We start from the raw sequence: 26,439 nt of genomic DNA, 5'->3' as shown, positions 1-26,439 counted from the left end.
CCCTTCAGCTCTATAACCAACCCCATTGTAGGCATTTAGAGTTTGTAAAGAACGTTGAATTTATTCAGTTCTTTCATAGGTGACCTTTTCTTCTTTGATGCAAGTTGGGTTTTTTTTTTTTCCTCTATCTTTGAAATTTAAAGTTGCTTGCTTCTCAAAGCCGACTTCACTCATCTTTGTATGTGCAGCGTCTTGCAGAACTTGGCTGATGAGGGTACATGTGGCTAAAGGCATCAGACTAGGCCGGGGAAAATGAAAACCGGCTCATTCCTTCTCTACTGCGCTGTTAGTCTCAGGTGTAGCTGAAATTGGCAGGAATGAAGGAAGTCAGACAGGCCACTGCACATTTCCTGAAGATTTACCAACACTAGAAAGTTCAGGAAAGCCACCCTGACCTTACAGAAAACTTTCTGCCATTAGAACCCCACCCAGTTATTCTCCTAGTACCTCGATGAGCTAACAGACCTCAGAGCCCTGCTTCATAATTCTCGTCTTCCTCCTTATAATGGACGATTTGCACATGGTAAGAGATAAAAAATGAAATTTAATTCTTCATGGCTTTGGGGATTCTGTCTGAAAAAAAGTGTTGACAACATAAAACAGGAACAACAGCAACAAAAACATAGAAAACAAATTGTGTGTGAAATGGAAACCCGTCTTTATGTCATTTTTATACTTCCCCGTGGCTAGCCATCAGAGTCTCAGCAGCCATTGGTGGTGTGTGTACGTTACGAACGTCATGAAGTCTTGCCTATCAACTGGATTTTAGTAGCAAATGAAAAGGGAAACAAAATCAACAGAATCCAACCAACAGTACCTAGAAAGTGTAGCCATGTGGCCTGACATAAATGCAGAACGTTGAGAGCATGGCGCTAAAGATATGTGCAGAAGGACACGCGACATCTTTCTGTAAGAGTCACTGAGGGTGTGCCTATTCTAAATAAAGTATTGTCTCCTTGGCGTTCTTAATTGCATTTTTTTTCAATTTTATTTTTAACATCTTAAAATTTTAATATTATGATCTCCTCCTTATCACTTCCGTCTAACAGTTTAGCCTCAGATGCCAGTTTCAAGGCTGTTATCTCCACCACTTTTGCTGGTCTATGCCTTCTCTAGGCCCACTATTCCCTTATTTTATTCTTCTGGTGATCTTAGAGGCATTTTTCCCTAGCCAGATTGCTATGGTTTTAATGTGCCCCCAAAAGGCAAATATTGGAAAGTTAATTGCCAATGTAATAGCACTAAGAGGCATGAACTATTGTTGCTTTTCTCCTTAGGCAGGGGTGCGTTCTAGAAGACTGAGCTCAGCCTCTTTCTCCTCCCTCCTCTCCCCTCCACTCCCCTCCCCTCCCGTCCTTCCTACTGATGATGTTGCAAGGAGGGCCTCACTAAAAGTCAGCGCCTTGACCTTGGACTTCAGCCTCCAGACTGCGAGGAGATAAGATTTTATTTTATATAAATCACCCCACTTCAGGCATTGTGTTCTTGCAACACAAAGCCGATGGGGACAGAGATCTATGCAAACCTTTCCGTCTCCGTAGGCGTGGGTTAATCTGTGCTTCATCAGCTAAACAGAAGAGACTTGTTGGGTTTTATTGTTCATTTGAATAACACGATAGGCAATGAATATATGGCAAATTTCCAATGGGTATTTGCAAACATGCCAAGAAGCACAGGCAGTTTGTGCCTAGGCAGCTCTTGATTTTCCTACCATGCGGGGCAATTGCCATCATGCCCTGATTTCTTTCTCCTCAGAAGTGTCTTTTGAAAAAGGCATTTTAGAGGGAGGCTGACTTTATTCTAGAGAAGGGATTCTCAAATGTCTTAACAGTGCAACCTTTAATACAGTTCCTTATGTTGTGGTGACCCCCAACCATAAAATTACTTTCATTGCTACTTCATAATTGTAATTTTGCTACTGTTGTGAATCATAATGTAAATCTCTGTGTTTTCTTATAGTCCTAAGTGTCTCCTGTGAAAAGATCACTGGATCCCCACCCTTCCACCCCAACCCCTCAGAGGGGTCATGACCCACAGGTTTAGAACCACTGTTCAGAAAGGAAAATCCCTGAAGTAATTGAGTGTGGCTTAGGGTTTTACACTTTCACTGCCTGTTTCATTGTTCTGTATTTGCCTACCATAAAGAGGGAAAGGCTAGGACAGAGAGCAAAACTAGGAAAACATTACTGTTATATCCTCTTCATGACTCACGTGTCCATTTCCTATCCAGATGTATAAAGTTTGAAACTGGACAGGGTTTTTGTTTCTTTAGTGGCCACCTTAATTTACCTGTGTGTTGACTTTCTTTGGCAGCCCATTGTCATAAGATGGCTCTATTTTCAGAAGTGTTTTGAAGAAAATAATAACTAAATTAATAGTCATTTAGTATAAAGTTCCTACGATGCTGTCTAAGAGACGGCGGGTTCTCATTAAGTGTTGATAATCATGGAAGTAAACTAAGCTGCTTTTCTGACTAATTAGGGCCATAAGTCCTTTATCACGAAAAACACATGGCAGTCAGTTTTCTTTCTATGGTATACTGACAGATTCATGTAAACCAACAATACAAGCAAATTGTTCTCAGAGTGCTTTATCTGTAAGAGAATTATCACATTCACTTCCTGAAAACTATATTGTATTGATTTCTATGCAGAAGAACTAGTGGTAACTCATGAGAAACATAAAGACCAATTTTAATTCAACCAGAAATGCTGAATAAAAATTAAAATAGATCTGTATTTTTTAAGTCAGATATGGGGCATTAGGCCACTGGGCGTGTTCTCATTGCCCAATGTGAAAGTTGTGGAATATTTTCCCCTTATTAAGCACTACAAATTTTGCATAAACACGAATTTTTATAGATTGCACAACAGAAAACATTTTAGAACTCAACCTCACCCAACATTTCTCCTATCAAACACAACAACCTTTGCTTCATTTCAAAAACCATTTTACTCATTGATAATGATAAGAAAGCCATACATGCTGAATTATTTTGGTTATTACTGATCATAAATAGATTTGGTCTAAGTCAATCTGTCTGAAAATAATCAGCTCTTTACCTATAGCAGTAGTGACAGGAGGCTAGAGAGATAACACCTGCAGAACACCTGAATTCTGCATCTGCTGGTTGGATCTGATGCCTCTGACTTCTTTGGGCGCCTGCACTTGTGTGTGTGTGTGTGTGTGTGTGTGTGTGTGTGTGTGTGTTTTCTCTTCCCACCATCACACATACACACGTACATGCAACTAGGCATGCACACATGCACAATTAAAAAAAAATCTTGGCTAGGCTAGGGACACATCTCTTTAATCTCAGCACTTGGAGAGACAAAGGCAGGTAGATTTCTGTGACTTCAAGGCCAGTCTGGTCTACAGAATGAGTTCCAGGTCAATCAAGATTACATAGCGAGACTCTGACAGAAGAAAGGAAGGAAGGAAGGAAGGAAGGAAGGAAGGAAGGAAGGAAGGAAGGAAGGAAGGAAGGAAGGAAGTTAGGGAGGGAGGGGAGGAGGGAGGGAGGAAGAGAAGGAGGGGAAAAAGAAAGAAAAAAGAGAAAAAAAGAAATGAGTGAGATTGAGAAATGAAGATTTACTGATGGCATTAATCTCAAGGTCAAGTCTAACTTGCAGAAGGAGAAAAGGCTTGGGTATGATGGTGAGCATCTGTATTTGCAACACTCAAAAGGCTAGGACTAGAGAATCTCAAGTTCAAGGTTATCCCAGCTGCAAAGCAAGAAAATAACGTAAAATGTGGTGTGGCTTGCCCACTTAGGCCATCGACAACAAAGGACGGCTGTTTTACCTTCAAGAGTCAGTGAACTATGAACCTGCTTTCTTTTACATTCTTGGGAGAGATGCGGCTCAGTAAGCACTCAGTGGGTATCACCCCTTTCTTGAAGGTTCAGCTTATCATGAGTTTTACTAAAATTCCTTTACCTAAACAGCACATCTCTTACCTTACCACACGCTGCTGTGGAAGGTACTTTTGTATTCTGAAATTACAAAAGATTGCTTCACGTTGGAGTTTCACCTTTTCCTCGACCCTGAGAATTTCCTTGTTTCACCCACAGGTGAGGCTGGGTCTGGCAGTCCCAGTTGTCTGGGAAATACAGTAGGATCTAAATAAGCCTAAAATCAACCTCAGGTGGGCCAGGAATGTCTAATCAGCCATAGGAATTTGCTCATCATAAATCTCAATGAAGTAAATGGTGGCACACCCATATGCTCACCAAGCCTTGCAAGTAAGTGTCCCGGCTTCCCCAGTTCTTGCCAAGCTTTTCAACATTGTTTCTACAGTCCAGGAGCTAGATGGCCATAAAATGATGAAAGAAATATTTACATATCTTCTAGCCATTGTTCAAACCACGTGACTGTGTATTTACCAAGAAGCTACGTCTAGCTATGTCCTAAACTCAGGTGAACCATACTTTCTCTTCCTACAATCAACTCTGCCGTGCTTCTAATACACAAAATTGTCAGTCCCTGGAGGGGGGCACTATTGGTTTTTATCACGGGATGGAATTTTCTATGTATCTCTGAAAACGTACTTTCTAAAAATCAACCAATCGGTATTTATTAGATACATATTTGTGTCAACAGGTTGCCCATCAGGCCATTTAGCAATCCTCATAATGAATGCCTTCAAAGTTTAACATTTTGAAGCATGCTTTTGAAAGTAACTATAAAATGAAATGAGACTCAGTCTTGTCAAACACCCCATACTTCAGCCTAACAAACATTACGATAGACCCTTCTCAGTCCCAAGGTTGCTGATGGACCAGGGGTACCAATCAAAGCGGTCAAAGGTTAAATCTAGGATTCTTCCCAAAACTGCTGGGTCAGAATTTGTATCTTAAGTGTTCCAGGTGGATTTTAGGAAAGTTTTTAATAAAGACTTTCATGAATTTTGTTCCATTTATGCACCTTAACTCTTGTGTTCATGCCATGAGAAGATCGTAGTACCAATGGACTAAGTAAATTAAATGGACTAGGACTCACTAATTAAACCTCAAGTTCCCAACTTTTATCTTCATTCATGATCTCAACTATATTGGAGATACATTTCACTCTCCCCAAAAGCCCCTCTCTTTTGTTTTGGCTGAAGTTCTGTCCTATGCACTCAAGTATCAAGAACACTTCATGCGAGTTAAATCAGTTTATCAAAACAAACTCCATATTGCTTAAATAAAACATGATGCAAAAGAGTCATAGACCTGAATCATAGGTTTATAAAAACTATTCCTTACTGTATAAAATAGACAACTGGAACAGAAAAAGGCTGGAGACTTGGAAGAAGCTAGCAGGTGGCAGTGTGAGGTAGGGACTCAAGATTAGGGTCTAGTTTCCTGCTCTAGAGTAGAAACTATTTCTCAGACCAAAGTTGTCCCACTCCTAAACTAGCAATGTTAAAGGTAGAAAGGACATGATCAAGACACAGAGAGAAATCAAAAGAAGGGATAATTTGATTCCAACCTAAGTCCTTGATATCTATAGTAGCCCAGAAGATCAGGGCCATAAGTGTAAACTGCTTGCTTGGGCATGACCACAGCCTCACCATGGCCTTTTGGAGAGGGACTTTTGAACGAATTGATATTCTTGGCACAGGAGGATGGTGTTGTTGCAATTCCTAGACCAACTGCTGTCTGAGAAAGTGGCTTTCCACCCAGGCAAGTTTTTTCCAAATGTTAAGGAGTGATTGTATCTGAGCCCTGTGTGTTCTGGATATCTCTCTGAGACTCTGAAGGTGGAATGCAGAGACAGGCTGAGGACACAGCCCTCTGCCCACCAGGTGGCTTATGTCACGTAGCCCCATCTAGACAAGCTCCTTCTACTCTGAATTCTGGGTAGTGTTTTAAAGGACAGAAGGAGCCATGGAAATAACAAGAGTAGATAGATAGACAGATAGATACACAGATAGGCAGACAGGTAGGCAGGCAGACAGACAGACAGATAAGCAAACATTTCTTTGTTTATTTATTGTGGGTGTAGAGAGAACAGCATGAGCTCTGCAGTGTATGCTTGTGAAGGTCAGAGGATAACCTGCTGGACCCAGATGTCTGCTCCCACCATGGGCTCTCCTGGGTTGTGCTCAGGCTGTTGGGCTAGGTACCATGTGTCTTTACCTGCAGAGCAATCTGGATGGCCCAAAAGAGCAGTTTTAAGAGTACAAACATTAGATAGAAGGTGGAAAGAAGATTTTGCTCTTTTCTGCACACAGGGGGCAGGATATGTTTCTCTAAAGATCTTCTTCCACCTTTGAGAGCTAAAATATAATTGACATAAACACCAGATCATAAGCCAGTTACCCAGTGGTGATATGAAGAAAAGATTCTGTTAGAGCCCAAACACTAGAAAACTGCAAATGACAGTTGAAAATGATGTCTGCCTCACCAGGCGGGGAGCTCATGACACCTCTCCTCATCTGTGTCCTACTCCCCTTCAACTCATTCTGACGAATTTCCCAAGAAAATCTTTTCTGGTTCACAGCAGGTCAATGCCCACAGAGCCCTTGGCCAGGTTTCCCTCTAGTTGTAAAAGGGAAGGGAAAATATTATGCGCTTTCAGAATGAAAGCCTCCGGAACTCTGGGGCAGAAAGTTCTGACATCCAAGGGTGTTTCTGTAATCTGGAATTCTATATTTAGCAAGTGATGTGGCCCGGGCTGAGAGAATTTCTTTCCAGCCACTTGCGCCTATCAGTAGAAATAGACCCTGGAAAAGTTAGTTCATGGTGCTCGCCCTTTCCCTGTGGGCTGTCCACCGCCTGGAAAACTCCACATGAGGAATCTCCGAAGTTTCAGGGTTTCTCGGAATCTGTCCTTTCATTAAAGTGGGACCGTTTTCTGAGACTGACTGGCAAGCGGCCCTGTGAAGGGCCTAGAGGAAAATAAGAGGTTTTCAAGTGAACTGCCTAGGTCATCCACCACCTCCCAGGCAACTGTGGTGATGGTAGGCCTGGTGGGTGTGCCCAGTCACTTTCTTCTCCATCTCCTCCCCTTGGCAATGCAGAGCTAAGGCCTATGAACAAAGATGGTTTAGGGTTAAAATTATATTGGGATGATATTTTAAGGAGGTGAAGCTACCTAAAACAACTCACTGACACCACTTTCAAAGTGTGACCTGCACTCAGCGTTTGCAGTTACAACCAACTCTTAAATTATAGAACGTTTCCAGGGACAAAATTTAAAAAAAAATTTTTTTTTCAAACTTTTATTAGCATATGTTAAGTATACATATTTATGTGTTTCATTACAACATTTTCATATATGTAATAATGTGTTTTCATCATATTCATCCTCATTACCCTTTCTTAGCCCTTCTCATTCTGGGTCTCACCCTCTTCTTAGAGACCCTTTCTACTTTCAGGTGTGTGTGTGTGTGTGTGTGTGTGTGTGTGTGTCAATGAGTAAAACTCATTTGAGATTTCCTTTTCTCCCCACTTACTGAGCTATTTCTAGTGTGTTGGTCTGGAGCTGTCCATACCTTGTGTAATATTTGCTCCTGGTTTATTTACTCCCCATAGGGTTGAAGATACGATGAATGATGCCTAGGCAAAGGGTCATGCGGGGGTAACTGCCACCCCCTGTGGCATCAGCGAGTGCTTTAACGAACAAGCATCTCTACAAGAGCAAGTCACAGAGTGTGCTCTGTGGACCTGTGGGTCTCTCCAAAATCTCACCGCAAGTCCGTGATATCAGGACTTTTAAAATATTTTATTACATTTACTTATTTGTTCATTTAGTGTGTGTGTGTGTGTGTGTGTTGTGTGTCACAGTGCTCACATGGAGGCCAGAGAGCAAGTTGTGGGGGTCACTTTGCTCTTTCCTTCTGCCACGTGGAGTCCAGGAATTGAATTTGGCCCCTCGGTCTTGGTGGCAAGCACCTTTACCTCGCTGGCCCCTACAATAAAATGTGAAAGGTGGAGCTGGAGACATGACTCCCTCATACTACTCTTCCAGAGGATCCAAGTTCTTCTCCCAGTACCCATGTCAAGGGGCTGACAACCACCTGTGAGTGCCCTCTTTTGGCCTTCATGGGTATACACACACACACACACACACACACAGCACACTTGTACACACGCAGATGGAAGTAACTCTTTGATAAGCAGATGTTATTTGCTTTTTCCCTTTGTGTTGGTTAATGCAGTAACTGTAACAGCAGAGCCAGCACAGTTATGGGCTCAGGATTAATAGTCAAGGGCTGTCTCGGGATGGCACCAGGAGTCGCTGCCTTCTTCCTCAACACAGAAAAAAAAAGAACTGGCAGAAAAAGAACATTTAATAACCTCAGCGAGATAGGAAAAGCGATTAAGTTCAGAACTCAGCCTACTTTGATCACATCATAATACATCTGATTAAATAGAGGTATGCATAAATCATGCTCATATACTCTATCATGTGTACAGCTGTTTTGAATCACAGGTTGGCATGACCTAGTTCTTCTATGGAACACTAGTTTTCCACTAGCAAATTATTGTTAGGAAGCGTAGGCTACTGCGTGAACCCTTAAAACTGAACAATAAGCTTTTTACTTTAAGGAAAATACAGGCATTGTTGCTAAAATTTGAAAATTTGAGTAAAACTTAAAAGTTCGAAAGTTTGTGCTAAAGTAAATCTGGCAGCGTACCTACCTACCTGTCTTATGTATTAGAGGTTTGGTTTTTTTTTTCTATTGAGATCAGTGACATTATCAAGCGATGTTAAGCAGTTTTGTAGTCAATATTTAGAAGGTTCAGGATTCAGTTAATAAATTGATATTTTCTAGATAATCAATCGCTGCATTCCAAAAACATGCATTTGCAAAACAGATCCATCAGGAAAATGTAATTCCACAAAAGTTATTTTATTTAGATTGAATTGAGTTCTATCATCATTATTTAAGAATCATTTTTATTCTTTAGCTTTACTTTCTCATGTGGTAAATGTAACCCATATTAATAATAGCTTGGGATCAATCCTCAATAATTTTTAAGAACATAAAGGAATTCTGAGTTCAAATTATTTCTTGGTAACTGACTTTCAAGTCTTAACTTACATTTCATAAAATAATATTATTCTTACAGAAATGATAGTATTTCAATCACCAGTGCTCTTTGGTGGCCTTAAAGCAATTCCTACATAAGTGTTGGTCAAGTTTTGATAATTATGTATAGTCAGCTTCTGTTGACTATGATCTAATCTTTGTGAAGACAATTCTCACCCTATGAAGTCATTATGATATCTATGTTCTAATTTAACTGTACATTCCCTATTCTATATACATATATACTCCATATATTCCAATTTAAATATTATGTTTCAATGAACTGAATATGAATAATTATAATAAAATTTACATTTTTATATAGCAAATGAATGGATCAGTGAATGGCCAAGTACTGTGTTAAATTGTTGGGTTGCAGAGATGAATTAACCAATATACAGCCCAGAGTGGGCAAATTCCTGTCACCTTCCCTTTCTTTCCTCCAGCCTGCAGTGGATAAATATTTGCTGAGAGCCTTCTCTGAGCTAGGCACTAGTAGAGACAGAGGTTACAGGGATGACACAAAGCCTATGAACCCTGCTAAGAAGTCACAGTCCTCTTAGTTACTTTTCTATTGCTGTGATAAAATGTCATGACTAAGGTAGCTTGTAACAGAAAGTGTTTCGCTTGGAGCTTATGGCGTCGAGGGTTTAGAGTCCATGGTGGTAATCCAGGGCAATGTGGCAAGAACAGCAGAGCTCTTCCATCTTGATACCCAAGGAGGAGGCAAACACTGGAAATAGTGTCAGTCTTTTGAAATCTTAAAGTCTGCTCCTGGTAACATAGCCTCTCCAAGAAGGCCATACCTCTAATCCTTCCCAGACGAGGACCAACTGCTCAAACACATGGGCCTATAGGGGAAGGTGGGAGGCAATCTTACTTAAACCACCATACAGTCGCTCAACAGAGGCAGGAATATTTATAAATGGATGACTCACCATGATTGTGTAAGCGCTTAATAAAGCAAGCCTGTAGAGTGCTCAAGAATGTATCAGAAATTGATTGGGCTGGGAGAGAGATCCCTCACTGGAGAAGAACAGGAAAAAAGAGCAGTTCTAACCAGAGAAGATGCTATATGCAGGTCATAAAGAGGGCTGGGGAAGCAGAAAGGCCGGAGTAGTCAAAGCATGGATTGACAGAGAAAAACAGGGCCTAGGGGCAGGGGCCGAGTGAGCACAAATTCAACGCATGCAAACAGGGATCAGCCTCAGCTCAGAGTATTTCCTTAGCACTTGCTAACTCCCCTTAAAAGACACAGGTTAGAGACAGGCATGGTAGTGCACCAGCACCAGAAGGCAGTAGCAGGGACTGAGTTCAAGGTCAGTTTGATCTACACAGGAGTTCCAGGACAGCCAAGGCTAAATAGTGAGACCCTGCCTCACAAAAGTAATTAGGGCTTATGGAGCCTTGCACTTGTGGCGTAAGCCTATTCCCGAGTTTGCTACCAGGAACCCATGCCAAGGTAGGAGAAGAGAACCATCCACAAAGTTGTCTTCTGATCTTCACATGTGTACCTGTGCTCATACACCGCACACACACATTAAATAAGCAAAATAGTCTAAAAGGCATTAGTTATTATCTCACACCTGCAAATATGCTCTATGCACTATGAGACATGTATGTTTACCAAACACACAAGTGACCGCGACCTCTGGAAGGTTAACATGGAAATTCCCATTGGACAGATGTAATGTCTGAGGCATGGAGAGGAAAACTACCACCTGATGCTGTGCAGAAAAGAAGAAAGATGTGTTGGGATCAAGCAGTTTGACCTCAGAGCTTAAGAGTCTTCATTGTTTTCCACACCAGCTCCCAGTTTAGGCCATTAGACAGCTGCTGGCCCTGGGTTCACAGGAAGTCTTAGGCTAAGCCATACCCTCCTGTTTTTGTGTATGACCATTCACATTCTCTGAGTTAGACATCAACCTGGTCAGTCCTGGTCGTATTGAACAATCCTTTCAACACCCCCAAGAAACCCCCAAACCTCCCAAAAGCCTTTGGTATTTAGGTGAACAAACTCTGTCCAGGCTGCAGCCTGGGTCCTACTTGTTTTGCAACAAAGACAAGAATGCTATTGAGGAAATTCTCTCGGAGCTGAGTCTTTCCCTTCCTCATTCCAGATAAGTTGCAGTAATGCACAGTCATTTGCCTAATGCAGTTGTGGTTTAACTTCCTTCTCTCAAGTCTTTTATGGAAAAGCAGTAAAGATAGGCACAGCCCTCTTCAAACAGCATCGAGTGGCTGTTCCAGGAGAAATTTACACCACCCCACCTTTGCTCTCTTCGGCATGCTAGGTTTAATCTACAGTAGGTATGTGTGCTGGGGCAGTTTGCTAGAGAGAGCATTAACAGAGTAGAAGCCGTGACAGAACCTTCAGAAAAGTGTCACTTGAGCAATTGTCTCCTGTGCAAAGAGGAAGAAGCTGGCTTCGATTCTAAGCTAGGCTTCCTTTCGAAAGGAAACAAATGAGCAACTGTTCCTAGGCCCACTCATCCTAGAGCATTGAAGAGTTTCATCAAGTGAAAACAGAGCCATGCCTTTGCAAATATCTTTAATAAACTGTGCAGTTCTGCCCATCTCCCCTACCACGATCTCTGAAGGCACCTGCGAATGGACATCCTAAAGTGTCCAGAGTGCAAACATCTTCCTAGTTAAGGGTGGGCTCAGCTAATGATTGAAAAACTCAGAAGCAAAGTGGCTTTGGAGACTTCCTGGAAGTTTGAACAGCTACTCATTATGAATGTGAATGATCCAGGGTGACCTAAGGACTCCACCACCATCTGAGTTTAACACAGTTTCTTCATGGTATCATTGCATCCTCAGCACAGAACAGAACCCCAAGCCAACCATCACATCTGTGTTCCAGACACCAGATTTTTTTTCCTAATGAAACAAGATAAAGTTCTATTATTGCCTATTAATAACACCCATAATTGCACACATCACTGCTGCTGGATCCTCAGCCCTTTCACTAACAATGAAAACAAGACTACACCTAGGGCAATTGCATTCTTGTTTTTACTACGTGTTTTTTTTTTTTTTTTTTGTGTGTGTGTGTGTGTGTGTACTTTATTTCAATGTATAAAACAATTCAATCTCCTCTTACACCAAAGAAAAAGCCCAGAGTTTCATCAACTTCACACATCTGATAAGTTCAGGTTTGGAGGTGATAGTCTTTGGTCACCATTAGGCATCCATCTTTATAATGATGTTCTTAGCAGACCTGAGACTCACAGGCTTTCTGAAACAACACACTGGAGAATACCATAGATACAGAATAAACTGCAAACAACCATTTATCCCATTGAAGAAAAAAGAGAGAATTATAAGTATTTGTTTTTGTTAGTGATCAGATCCAATGGTTAGAGAGTGAAAAGAAACTGTTGCTTGCCTTCCAGATAGGCCTTCATCCCACACCCTGGGAAGAATGCCTTTGTATAATGTCACCTGGGAGCCCTGGCTTTTCCACTTCTTTGTGATACTCAGAAGCTTGTGCTCTCCCCAAAGCCATTCAGCTCTCACCACCTTTCTGCTAAACTTGTCTGGGTCAAAGCAGATGGTCATCATTTTGCAGCATAGGCTTGCTGACTTGCTAGCATGAAACCCGTGGCTTTGAATTTTAATTCTTTTAAGCAACTATGTCAATGTTGTCTACACACCTCAATTATGCACCATCTTTACCCTCTCTCTTTATGTGTGTATCTCTCTCTGTCTCTCTCACACCGCTCTCTACATGGCTTTTTTCCTTGCATAATCACGTTGCAACCATTTCTTTATTATTATTATTAATTACACTTTATTCACCGTTGCAACCATTTCAACATTTGCAACCATTCATAAGGCCCAAGATGGATGGTTCTTCTAGTGTAAGCCATCATACTAGGGTTCTTACAGAAGGAAGTAGGAAAGAGCCAAAAGAAGGGCTAGCTTTCCCCTCAAACACACACCCTGGGAGCCAAACGTATTCCTCTTTGTTTATAGTCACCCACCGGAAGCTTAGTCACTCTACAGTATCTAGCTACCAACAGGACCCAGGACACAGAGCTCTTCTGGTTATGGCCAAGACAGAGTTCAGAGATTTTATGATAGAGGGCCTGGAACATCTGGAAACAACTAGCATCCTATCATCATTCCACACCTCGGGGAGTTGAAGAACTGCTGTTGGGTGTGTTATGTGTGTGCCAGTCAGAATGGAGAAAACAGTACCAAGGCAACATTCTGAGCAAGGTACTACTTGCCTCACCTGCCTACTCTGTGCCCACAGTTGTAAGAGAACCCAGAGCCAATGAATGAAGTTTATCATTGCTACGCCTGGACAAACATTTGCCCAATTTATACACAATAAATAAGCTTGTAAAACCTGGGATTTTATACCATCTACCTAGAGATCATGACTAAATCCTTCCAATATACTATCAGTCTATAGCATTTTGAAACTATTACCCCAACTCTAAACACTTTCATAGAATTTAGAAATTGCACATGATATGGGTCTCATTCTAATGGATTTCATTCTAATCTTCTAGGAAATTGTGACATCTTTGATGGACTGAGATGGAGTTAAAGGGACTTTCCCATGACAAAGTCTTCCCAGGTCCTGCCTATTCTCTCATATTTTCTCTCTCCCTCTCTTGCTCTTGCTCTCTTTCTCTCCTATATGATAACTTAGATATTGGTTGGAGAAACTCCCAAAGATTCATGAGTTGGAAGTTTTCTTATGCACATAGTTGTGTTTAGAAATGGTGGCTCCTCATGATGGCAAGGCTATGGAGTAGGGGAACACTCAGCCATTGCTGGCAGAGGTGTAAACTTGCATAGCTACTATGGAAATCAGTGTGGTGGTTTCTCGGGACGGTGGGAATTTATCTCCCTCAAGATCCAGCTATACCACTCTTGAATATATACCAAAAAGATGGACGTTTCATCCTACCACAGAGAACTTGCTCAACCACGTTCATTACTGCATTGTTCATAATAGCCAGAAACTGAAAACAACCTAGAGGTCCCTCAACAGAACAATGGAAAAAAAATGTGGCACACTTACACAATGGGATATTACTCAGCCATTTAAAAAATGACATTAAGGTATTTGCAGGTAAATCAAAGAAACTAGAAAAAAATATCCTGAGTGAGGTGTCCCAGACATAAAAAGAGAAATATTGTTCATATTCACCTGTATGTGGATAGTAGCTGTTAAGCTGATGATAACCAGGCTATAGTCTGTAGAACCACAGAGGTCAGCTATAGAGGAAGGAACTGGGAGGTGTGTGCGGGGGATGGTAGATCTCATTAGGAAAGGGAAATAGAATAGATAGTTACGGATAGATGGTGGAGACTGTAACAGGAGGATCAAGCGTGGGAGGAAGAGCAGGATGAGGGAGAGAATATGTGAGAGACAACTAAAACTAAAGGCATTTGAGGGGAGTATAGGAAATATAAACTTCCTAAAATATATACATATATGGAAGAAATCTAACAGAAATCACCAAATAATGGGGGAGACAGAATCCCAACCAGGCATTTCCTGTCACCAAATAAAACTTGGTTTCATTTTTTTGTCAGCAAACCAAACTTCCAGTACCAAGATTGGGTTACATCTAATTGACTAATTGGCCAAATGGGTCCCAGGGGAATCTCCAAACAACAAAAGCTGTTGCCAAGACAATAGGTTACTTTCCACAAACTTCCAGCAAGGCCCCGCTGCTGAACACAGCAACCAACAGAACTCATTGTAAAATGGAGAAGTTGAGCTGGTGCTTACATAGACCTTAGGTTACTTTAGACAACCTTAGACAATAGGTTACTTTCCACAAACTGACAGAAAGGCCCTATTGCTGAAGACAGCATCTACATGACTCACTGAACATAGAGAAGTTGAGCTGATGCCTACACAGACTTTCACCCCTACATTCTAGCATCTTTGGTACAGAAAGGTACTCTGCATGCTACCAAAAAGAGAAATGTAAACACCAACCTAGACGCAAACCCTTGGCTTTGTGCTCTGCCTGTAAGATATGCTAGTGCAATGGTGATATAAACCTCGTGGGAGTAATAAACCAATATCTGCCTTGACTCAAGACCCTCTCTTGAAGATGGAATCCATACATAACATTGCTTGGGTGACCAAGAACCAGAGACTAGATACCTAGGAGCCTAGGCTAAAACCAGACACTACTGTTCTACACAAAGAAAAAAGTAGCAGTAAAATGACTACTAATATCATTCTGCTACAGGTATAGATCAGTGCCTTGATCAGCCATCATCAGAGACTCCTCATCCTGCATCAGATGGGAACAAATACAGATCCACATTCCAGACAATATGCAGATGCTCAGCCCTTAACAAGATGCCCCCATCAAATTTTTCCCCTTAGAGCTCAGAGAACCCTAAGGAAAAATGCTTCCAGATGATAGCTGACTTTAAGAGGCAGAAAGGGTGGAGGACACCAAGAAAACACAGCCCTCTAAATCAATATGAGCAAAGTACATATAAACTCACAGAAACTGAGGCAGCATGCTCAGGGCCTGCAAGGGTCTGCACCAGAACCTTTGTGTACACATAATGGTGTCCAGCTTAACGTTTTTTATGGGATTCCTGAATGTTTGAGTTAGTTGGTTTCTGTTTCTTGTGCCCTCTCTTGGGCTCTCTTTCTTCTGTTTGTTTTGCCCTATTCAAATATGTCAGGGTGTTTTTGTTTTGCTTTGTTTTATCTTATCTTATTATTATCTCTTAGAAGCCTATTTTTTAATGAGGGGCAGAAAGTGAGTGGATCTGGATGGTGGGGAGGAGCTTGGAGAAATAAAGGAAGTAGGATTATAGTCAGGATATATTATGTGAAAAAGAATTTATTTTCAATAAAAGGAAAAAATCAGGGGGTGGGTGAAGCCTTTAGAAGGCAAGGAAGTAGTCTGAAATGTTCAGATCATTGGGGGCCTCAGAAGGGATTAATGTGGTTCTTACAGCACTCTAGGTAGTTCCTGCAAAAGTAAGTTATTATAAACAAGCAAGACTTGTCCTTTGGAGTCTCTGCCTTTCTGTCTCACACTCATTCCTACCATGATCACATCTGCCATCACACACTCACCAAGGATGCCTGATTTTGGAGTTCCAGCCTCAACATAAACCTCTGTTCTCTACAAATTACCCAGGCTCAGGTGTTTTTCAATAGCGATGGAAATGGATTAACAAGTTCTGATTTTCCTTTTGTAGCTATAAATGTGATGTTTTTGTTTCATGGCTGTTCAACTGACGGCATCAAAATAACTCTCAATTTCTCAGAGTTAACTGTCTCTGTTTTAACAACAGCTTTATCTGCTATGATTCCAGGGAATATTGGTTTTTCTTTCCTTCCACAGTAACACTGGGTACCTGAGGTTGCACTTGTCGGCATAGAAAAGGTTTAAACTCTATGAATGTTCTTTGTTGGCTTTCTGTCAAGTGTGTCTTGACCTTGTAGTTCAGAAGTCATTGAGTCTGTGACATTTTCCCATGGGACTGAATATTACCTCTTCTTTAGCCACTTGAGTGGGAGCTGAGTGGGTAGAGAAAGCCCCCACTTCCTCTGTATGACAAAGGACTTTGACGTGGATTGATCTTGTCATGGAACACATGTGCTATCATACCCCAGCAGATCACAACATCCCTTCCAGCTGACATTTCCTTTCTTGAAAGTCCAATAATGAAGAAACAGTAGTACATAAGACTTGGTTTCTGTTCTAGTTTCGTTTCTGTTGCTGTAAAATAAATAAATAAATAAGTAAAATAAAAAAGCAACCTAAGGGGAAGGGGGCCTATTTCTAGGTTACACTCTATCACACGGGAAGAACTTCAACAACTAGTCACATCACACCCATGCTCAAGGGCAACCTAAAGGAAAAAGAAAGCATATGTGCTTGCTTGTTTGCTTGCTTGCACTCAGCTCAGTTTCTCTGCTCTTGTGTAGTTCAGGACCCTCTGCCTAGGGAGTAGTATCACCCACACTGGGCTGGTTCTTCCCACACCAATTAAATTAATTAATAATATCCCCTAGAGACATGCCCATAGGCTAACCCAAGGAAGACAATTCTTTATGGAGAACCTCGTCTAAGTTATTCTAGGTTATGTCAGAATTGACAACTAAAGCTGACTGTCGCAGTTTCCTGCAGTACTTTGATGCTCTTCCAGGACCAAGAACTCATTTTCATTTTACTAGCCTTTGAGAAGATGAGACATGCTAAGCTGTAAGTCACTTTGTGAAGTAGAAATAATTTTATGTAAAACCAAAAGGAAGACATAGATGAAGTGGAGAATGTATGAAAAGCAGATAAAGAATTATTCAAACAGAGCTCTGGTCCCACAGTATAATGGTTTCTATAAACAAACAAAGAGCCTCGTACAGCCAACAGACTATCAGGCGCCCCTACTCTGAAAGGCTCAGTCACTTAACACATGGTATGAGAAAACATTTGCAAGGTCCACTCTTTCTTTCCATAGAAAGCTACAGTCACACATAAAGAAAAAGTCTCTTTGCTGTACATCATACATAAATTATGACAACTATGTGTGTTCTGTGTAAGAGTCTATCAAATTTGTTTATAATCTTGTAAGACTTTTTTAGAGTCAACTGTCAATTTGACATAACCTAGAGTTAAGCTGGGCAGAAAGTCTCAATGAGGGGTTGTTTATATTGGGTTGGTCAATGGACATGTCTGTGGAAGATGCTCTTAACTAACTTAGTTGATACAGGAAGAACCAGCCCACCGTGGGTGACACCATTCCCTAGACGAGGGATCCTAAACTACATAAGAGTAGAGAAACTAAGCAGGCAAATAAGCAAGCATATCTGCATTCACTCAGCATGCCCTTGAGTGTGGGTGTGATGGGATTGGTTTGAAGTTCTTTCTGCCTTGATTTCCCATATGGTAGATTGTTTACATTGTTGCTGCTTTTCAGGACTATGACCTATCTGAAAATCTTTTTACAATCTAAGAATGAAGTATTTTATCTTGAAACAAGAAAGGATAACACTGTTCCATCTTTGTTTCTGGTAAGAAACACTGGCCTAATGAATAAGAAACATACTTAGGAAGCTCCTGACTTCACTCAAGACAGGAGTTATAAACCATTTAGAACTCACCCTCCCCCAATTTCAACCTCTTTAGCTACCATTTTGGGAAAAGCGAATTTACATAAAGGGAAAAGTGAATTTACATAAAATAGCTATACTTTGGGAAAGACAAATCTCTATTTATTAAATTAGGTGCCTGGAATACAAATACTCACTAACTGGAATTATAAGATGTGCATTAAATTGATTATGTTATTTATCATAAAAATCCACAGAATGAGAAGATCCCTTCTTTCCATTTGCAACCTAGAAATAAGTTATATGGCTATGGAATGAAACAGGGGTACTTTTCTACTATTCAGTGAGAAGTTAGTTAAGAAATAGTTCAGTCACCCCAAAGACAAAATACATTCCCAAAAACTGATACAATATTGTTTTCATGAAACCTTGTTTTCAAAAATGACACACACAAAAAAAATGTTCTAAAGTCTGCTTGTGGGTGGGGAGATGGCTTAATGGGATTGTCATGCAATCAAGAAGTCCTGAGTTCAGATCTCCAGAACCCATGTAAAACACTGAGCACAGCGATATGTGTTTGTAATCCCAGCCCTGGGCTGGGAGGGGTTAACAAAGACACACAGATCTGCGCGGGCCTTTTTGTCACCCAGTCTAGTTGAATCGGTAAGATTCGGTCTCAGTGTGAAAGACCCTGTCTCAAAAACTAACTAAAGAAGGTGGAGAATGATTGAGGAAGACACCTGCTGTTGACCTCTGGCCCCTACACACATGCACAGGCAAGAACACCCATGCGCATACCATCTTATGCACACACAAATGCGTATGCCAACACACACGAATAACAATAACAAAAGTAACAGAAAAGAAATTGAAATCCAAGGTCAGAACCTGGGAAGAAAAGCACACAGGGGCAAAGAAGACAAGAGCAACTTTGAAAGAAATGGGCGACGTTTCAATGTGACACCCCAGTCCTCTAAGGCAAAACCCTCCACATGGTGCTTCCTCTTCTCAGATACTTTAAAAAGGGTTTTCACTTTCCTTTTTGGTCTCTGGAAGGGGACTTCCTACCCCACGGCCTCATCTGAACATGAACTACGTGAATTAGCCTCCTTTGGAGTCAAAGCCCTGCAGTCCTAGAAATGCTATGACATGAGAGTGACTGTGGGCAACTAGTCAACTTACTAAAATTAGCAGCAGACTCAGTTGCAAACAGGAAGTCTGAGCGGAACAGACATTCTCTAGAACAGAGATGGCTGGAACTCACTCTTTCCATCAGTTGCACTGCGCCCCATTTCAGGGTCATCTTTCTTGTAACGGATTCCCTGGCCTTCAAGTGAGGAAATGACGTCCCAGAGACAAAGGGACGTACCCAAGGATACACACAAAGCCCCGAGACAAGTACAAGCTGCCCTTGAATTTATTCATATTCCTGTGATTTACCTTGCATGGTAGTCATACAGATATCCAACTCTTCCCTAAGCAACCCACATAATAAAATCATTATTTGTTAAAGAGTCTGTCATGCTTACAGACAACACTCTAACTACCCCAGCAAATATTTGTCAACGCTTCTTGGTTTTGTTTGCTTGTGAAATCATTTTTGATGATGGCCCCTATGCTCTTGCACATCTCCACAAAGTAGAATGGTCCCTTTGCCTCAGGCTGTCTCAGAAGGTGGTGGGGTACTAGCGAAGTGCCCCTCTCCAAGCCTGGACCCTTCCAGACCAGTGCAATATTGAAGAGAAGGCAACTTCAATCAAGTCCTATCAGAAAGCACCAACCAGGATTCTAGCAATGTCAGTTTGGGGGAAGCTTGGCATGGTCCCTGGCCTTGGTCTTGACCTTGGGGTCAGTAGAGCTGAGATTAAGAATATATACTTTGTTTTGGAAACACCTGATTTCCAGTCCTTCCTCCTGCTTTTATGAGACTGGAACGTTTGGTGACCTCAGCCTGTGTTTCCTCACTTACAAATTGAGTTATTAGGTCCATTTCCCTTTGGTTTTGAAAGCAATGGATGGTTGTGATGTATGAATATATTAATGTCTCACACCCAGAACTCTCTCCATGGAAAGACATGCCCCCAACCAGCTGATCTAACAGTCTTCAGAAGCAAGAGAAAGACCCCCTGAGGGTTCCTTCATCAGCTTCCTGAGATTCTGTTTTCAGATCCCGGTTTCTTTACTGCCAGCTGAGGGAGCATTTCCAGGTTCAGGTCTCCAATCCTTGCAGTTTAATAAATGCATCAGACCACAAGGTGGTGCTTTATTCTAAAGTTTGATATCGGGAGGCTTTTCCAACTGCAAACAGTGCAAAGCACATAGAAAGTGCATTCAGTGCCATTAAGTCCAACTTCTTAAGCATGATACAAACATCTGAGTGGAACCCTTAGCCCTGTGACTAATCACCAGGAAGCACAAGCCACAAAAAGAGTTTCCGGGATAGGAGGAGTGTAAGAAGCATTTGCAAGACTGATGATGTCTTTATTCAGTTCCTTTTTCTATGGCATTACATAAATCCTGTCCCAAACCTACAAGATGCAGTGTCCCTCCGTCTCCCACTGAGCAATAGTTCAAAGAATACAGAGATGAGGAGCAAAAGGAGGATGTCCTCGTAACATTGGTCCTGAAGTGGGAAATAGCCCACTTCCCATTCGACACAGCTTCAGCCACAAGCATGAGCTGGGGACATGGGGCTCTGCGTGAGAAGCCTGTTTCCACCCTCCTTCATCTTTCACACACTCACTGGGTCTCACTGAACTGGCATTAATCCACCAGTGGTCACTTGCCCATGGGTATGAAGCTCTGTAGGCAGTCAGCTTCCTGTGTGCATGGCTTCCACATCTGCAGACACAACCAAATATACATCAATATATATATATATATATATATATATATATTTTTTTTTTTTTTTAATTGCCTCTGAGATTCTGGGGACATGGCGCAGCTTTAAGATCCTAGTACCCACATCCTTGGAACTTGCTAGCCAGCCAACCTTGACAGAGCAGCAAGCTTCAGACCAAATCTCAAGATAATAAGGCAGAGACCAATAAAGCAGAACAGCCATCATTCTACACTGGATTCTGTATATGCATGAGCACACACATACCACACATACACAAATACACACACACACACAAGCAAACACGTAAATTGTCTCTGTAACTATTTCTGAATAGATTTTTTTTTCTTGTCATTACTTAAACAACTAAGCATAACAACTTTTTACCCACTATTCTTTTTGCGTTTGGAAAATGACTCAGAAGAGTGCATTTTTGTCTCCTAGAAGACTAGAGTTCAATTTTTAACACGCAGTTTTTAACATGCCCACAACCACCTATGACTCCCAGATGCAGAAGATCAGATACCTTCTTCTGGCCTCCTCAAGGACACACACACACACACACACACACACACACACACACACATTTAAAAGAAAGTAAACCTTAAAATGAATAGAGTATATGAAAGGTATGTGTTGGCTCTGTGCAAATATTACTGTGGAGACTTTTTATTGTGGAGACTTAAATATCAAAAAGCCTGGAATCTGCAGATTCCGAGGGACAAATGTCGCAATGGCACCTTTGCCTTAGATTATTGGAGTAGGTTAGTCTGTCGGGGCTTTACATTCATTATTAAAAGAAAATGCAGAATTAATCCTGAGCAATCCTGGCTGCATTCCCAGTTTTGAGTTCCCACAATTTCCGTTCTTTATAAATGATGAAGAAAAAAAAAAAAAAAAAAAAAAAACAAACAAAAAAACAGGTAGACCAGATGACTGCAAAGATCCCCTTTAGTATAAGTATTCTGGTGACTCACAACTGTAATCCCAGAATTTGAGAGGCCCAGGCAGGATTGCTACAAACTTGATACCAGTCTGGAAGATGGAGGGAGTGCCAGGCCAGGAACAGCCTGCATAGCAAGACCTCATCCTCTCCTCCCACCAAAAACTGAACAAAACCCTGGCATTCTGTAAGTCAGTCTTATCCCCACCCCACCCCCAAAGTTTTGAATTAGTGGAAATTTGTGGATAATTGTAGATGATGGTAGGGATAGAGGAGACCCAAGAGGAAACCTAGCAAAGATAGTTCGGGTCAGAGAAGGCTAGGGCAGGGTCAGTTTGGGAAGGGCAAGGCTTGGGAATGCAATGCCCAGAAGGAGGGAGTGTGCTGCAGAAAAGACTGGACCAGCGGGTCTTGCAACTGGGGATAAACATGAAGGCAAACAGATCTGTTCATAATGGGAAATTGTCCCTCTAAAGAGCAGAAAGAAAAGAAGAAAGGGCCTTCCCAAATCTGTTCGGTTTTACCCAAAGGATTAGCTCCCAGATTGTACTATAGCTGATAGTCTTTTCTAAAGGCCTCAGGGACTTCCCTTCCCCAAACTCCCTGACCCTTTAATCCTTCTGAAAGTGTCCTGTCCCCTCCTTCCACTAATGAGACCAGAGAAAAGCCAGTGAGTTTGTAGGCAGCCTTTCCAGGGACATTCTGTTGATCCGCTGGCTGCTCTTAAGGCCGCAAGCAACACGCTTTCATAAAATAGAATAAAAAATTTAAAAAGTCTCACACAACTGTGGCCCCTGCAGACACTTGCAGAATTTAGTCTGTTCATCAATTAAAATAAACTTTATTTTAATAGACAAAATTTCCTTAATTAATAAGAAAGTGGTCACTCCCCCCCACACACACACACACAGCAATAATAAAAGCATTAGCACTTGGGGGAAGACAGAGGATGAAAGATTCAGGACACCAGGCGGCAGCATGAGAGCCTGCCACATTCCAGGAGTAACTGAATTTGGAGGAGTGCTGGCTCGGCCCTCTGAAAGTGACCTGACTCAGCGTGTTTGAATTTTATGAGTGCTCTGATGTGTCATTTGGAAACTGTGAGACCCTTATTTATTTGACATCAGACATTTTATTGTCTAGCAAAAATAATAAATTCTATAACTAAAAGTAAAAAGAGATTTGCCATCTGGAAACCTAAGGACACAGAGGTACCCGTGGAATCTGTGACCTCATTATCAGAAGTAATATTTACATATTTACACTTAATTACATATTTACATATGTAACTATAATGTAAACATTATAGGTTATATACAAAGAGATTACATTACAAAGTGGCACACTGCTAGTTTTGGAGAAAATGGCAACATTTTACCCTTTCTTTCATCTCGTCCACATACCAAAGAATTCCTCATGCTTTAAGTTCGTGTTTTTTTGTGGTTTTAAGACTTTTGACTAGGTAATAGCTCGGAACCTCTGTCAATAATTTTTACCTCCCTTACAAGCATCACTAGCAGATGATTTGATGAGCATTCATTGCTAAATACATGAAATTCTAAGGCTGAGGCTTCTAAAGACACCAGCACGTGTGCATCTGCAGTGGTATCTGTGAGAAGAGCTAATGGAATAAAGCAGCTGAAAGGGCTGTCCCGAGGAAGCGAGGCCAGGACTTGGGGGCTACACTTCACCCCCTCCTCCCCTGCCTGTTACGGCCTCACACTGAAAGTCTGTGGATAACTGGGGCTGGCCTCTACTGGCGCTTGTCTAAGAAACCATTGAGTTATTGTCTCTTTGCTTCTATTCAGAGCCCAGCTCTGGAAGAATCTATCAAGCCACAGTCAGCTGCTCATAGAGGAGACACATAACTTTAATAAATGAGAAAGAGGCCTGAGAGATGCCTTAGTGGGTAAAGGCACTTTCCCTGAATATAGTCCCCAGAAACAATGGAAAGGTAGAAGGAAAAAACTAACTCCACAATGTGGTCCTCTAAGCTGCACACATGGACCCTGGCACCTGCAGCAATTGTGTGTGCAGGCGCACACAAAAACACAATGATACAATTTAATTTTTTTTTAAATAATTGAATAAAGGTAACAAGGAACAACAAGAAGATTTTTCTTGGGTTATATTTTGTATGACTTCCATTTTTTAAAATCAGATTCAGGGTATCTTCGTTCCATGTAGTGCTTTTTTTAATCTTTTGTTACATCAGAATTGACTTTTGATTAATTAAATGGAAGTTTTGCTCACTTACTGTAGTTAGCATTCTAAGCAAAGAACTTGGCTTCAGGCAGTTAATGGGCGTCAGCCATGTTTCGTCATCCACGTGGGACAGGAAGACAGCGGCTGAGTGAAGGCAGGAAGGAGGTCTAGGGTTTGATGGCTGAGAATTCACAGCCAGTTCTGGGCTGGATAATTTTATGGCTCATTGCCTGGCTATAAATCTATTTTAATAAAATATAATTATACTTACATGGTAACAGAGCTCGTGTTTACGGCAAGGCATTTTTCACTTGAAGAGAGCCACAAACAGATTGCTAAGGATGCAAGGAATTCTATTTCTCTACATCGGACCGGTTGACTACCGTTTTGATCCTGCGCCTTTGGTAAATCATTTGCAGAACTGTCTTAGATAGCCAACAATCTGTTGGCTGTTGTTCTCAGTCTTTCTTTCTGCTACCCACTACAGATTTTATTACTCAATAGAGTGGAACAAATATGGGGGATTTTTACTTCCTGTGATTTTCATTATTCACCAATTTGCTTACTTAGTAAAAAATCCATTCCTGTGCTACTTCCAGTGATTTATGGTGATGAACAGAGGTTAACCTCTTAACATGCCTATTGCTTGTTGAACTCAAATGAGATGCTGTTCTGCCCTCTTACTTTAACCCTCACACTGTAAATGTGGCCCTTTTGTCATTTATTATGTTGTGTGTGTGTGATTCTTTGGTTAAAAGAGTCCCCCTGGTGTATCGATGAAAGGCTATGTAGAGCCTGAAAGCACCAAAAAATTGTGGCACACACACAAAGATACACTTTATATAAACCTTCATAGGTGTAGAGTTAGAGCACTGTTGGCAATAAGTTCAACGGGAAAAAGAATCGGCAATCTGCACTACATAACGTGTCTTCGAACAAAAACGCACACGGCACGGTTAGGCGCTGATTGATGAGAAATGATGCAGGAACTCAGCCCCCAATTCTCCTAGGACCAATAGTCAGTGCTCACTAACTTGTGGTCAGAGACTTCACAGATGACAATTACAGTGAGAATAACAAGACAAGAATGCTATAAAGGGAACAAATTTTGACTATCAACGCAACGCTTTTCTTTCCTATAACGCATGTGCCTGCTTACAGAAATGAAAGCTACTCAACTGAGAGAAGACAAATGTTTTATCAGAAAGGAGGAGGAAGAATAGGAAGACCTGGGGCCTGTCTTCCTAGTGTCCATCAGAGCAGAGGGACAGACCAGCAGAGACAGCCAGCCTTCCATTGCAGCAGATGTGACTGTAGCAAAACTTGGGAACATTTTAACCGACTGAGATAATAGGGTTTGGGATACTGGGTTTCTGGCTCTAAGAGAGCTTCAGTCAGAGGAGAGAGACCTGATATTATTTTGTAAAATTCACTAACACCAGCTTCTGAGTCTCTAAACAGGCCCTCTCTAATGGCCTTTCCACAGCTATGGGACTCCAGGTCAGCCGCCCTCTACAAGAGACCTCGACTGGCTGAGCGGTAAGGTCTGAGATTTCAGAATGTTGTTTCCCAGGATGTCATTAACTGTTCTAAAATCCCCACATAAAGATTAAAGCCAAGCGGCCAATTGTTTGCCGACTGGTATTTTTCCAGGCCATGTTTCCTGGAAAGTAAGACTTGTATGTCTTCATTTGTTTCGTTCTTGGTGGATGCTTGGGAAGAAAGAGAATGGGGTGTGTGTGTGTGTGTGTGTGTGTGTGTGTGTGTGTGTGTGAAAGTAGTGATTTTCTTTTTATAATTATTTCTATTTTATACAACTCAGCTACTTTTGGGAGCCTCATGGAAGTGAATTTGAAGCTTCTCACAACCTTCTAATTCTTTCTCTAGAAAATGGGTGACCATGTCTTCTTCGCAGGGTTGCCGAAAATATCCCCTTGCTAACTCCAGCTTCTCTGTGCTCTTTCTAACTCTCACACACCCTCCTGCCCAAATCATTCTCTGACCAGTGAACTATGAAGGGATCAGGAAGTATTCGCAGTATGTCTTGTCAGAACCCATTTTCCCAGTGTCTTTTTAAGAAGCAAGATCTAAGACTATGTCTCCTGAATAAATTTCTGTTTGAGTCAATTCCAGGTGAAAATATTTTGGGAGTGCGTCATTGCCCATAGAAGAAAATTTAAACTTCTCAGGATACCATGGAAGTTGTTCATGGTTCAGCCCATAATGGCATTGAACCAGTTATTATCATCATTATTATTATTATTATTATTATTATTATTATTATTATTATTTAGCATCACTTGGGAAACTTCAGTTGAACATTGGTCTGGCTTGTGAGTATGTCTTTGTGGGGAAATTTTTTTT

At 41.3% G+C, this 26,439-nt stretch overlaps 1 long non-coding RNA gene across 1 annotated transcript in view; it reads left to right on the top strand.

Moving 5' to 3' along the window:
- The window catches only part of LOC132649171 (uncharacterized), a 44,696-nt gene that overhangs the window by 11,617 nt on the left and 6,640 nt on the right, over window positions 1-26,439 (top strand). Inside the window, exon 3 of the long non-coding RNA XR_009587608.1 lies at window positions 25,562-25,614. This is a non-coding gene — a long non-coding RNA (uncharacterized LOC132649171). The remainder of the gene's footprint in view (window positions 1-25,561; window positions 25,615-26,439) is intronic.

This window comes from Meriones unguiculatus, chromosome 19 (genome assembly GCF_030254825.1).
Source record: "Meriones unguiculatus strain TT.TT164.6M chromosome 19, Bangor_MerUng_6.1, whole genome shotgun sequence".
Taxonomy (NCBI): Eukaryota; Metazoa; Chordata; class Mammalia; order Rodentia; family Muridae; genus Meriones; species Meriones unguiculatus.
This window is presented reverse-complemented; position numbering and strand designations above follow the sequence as displayed.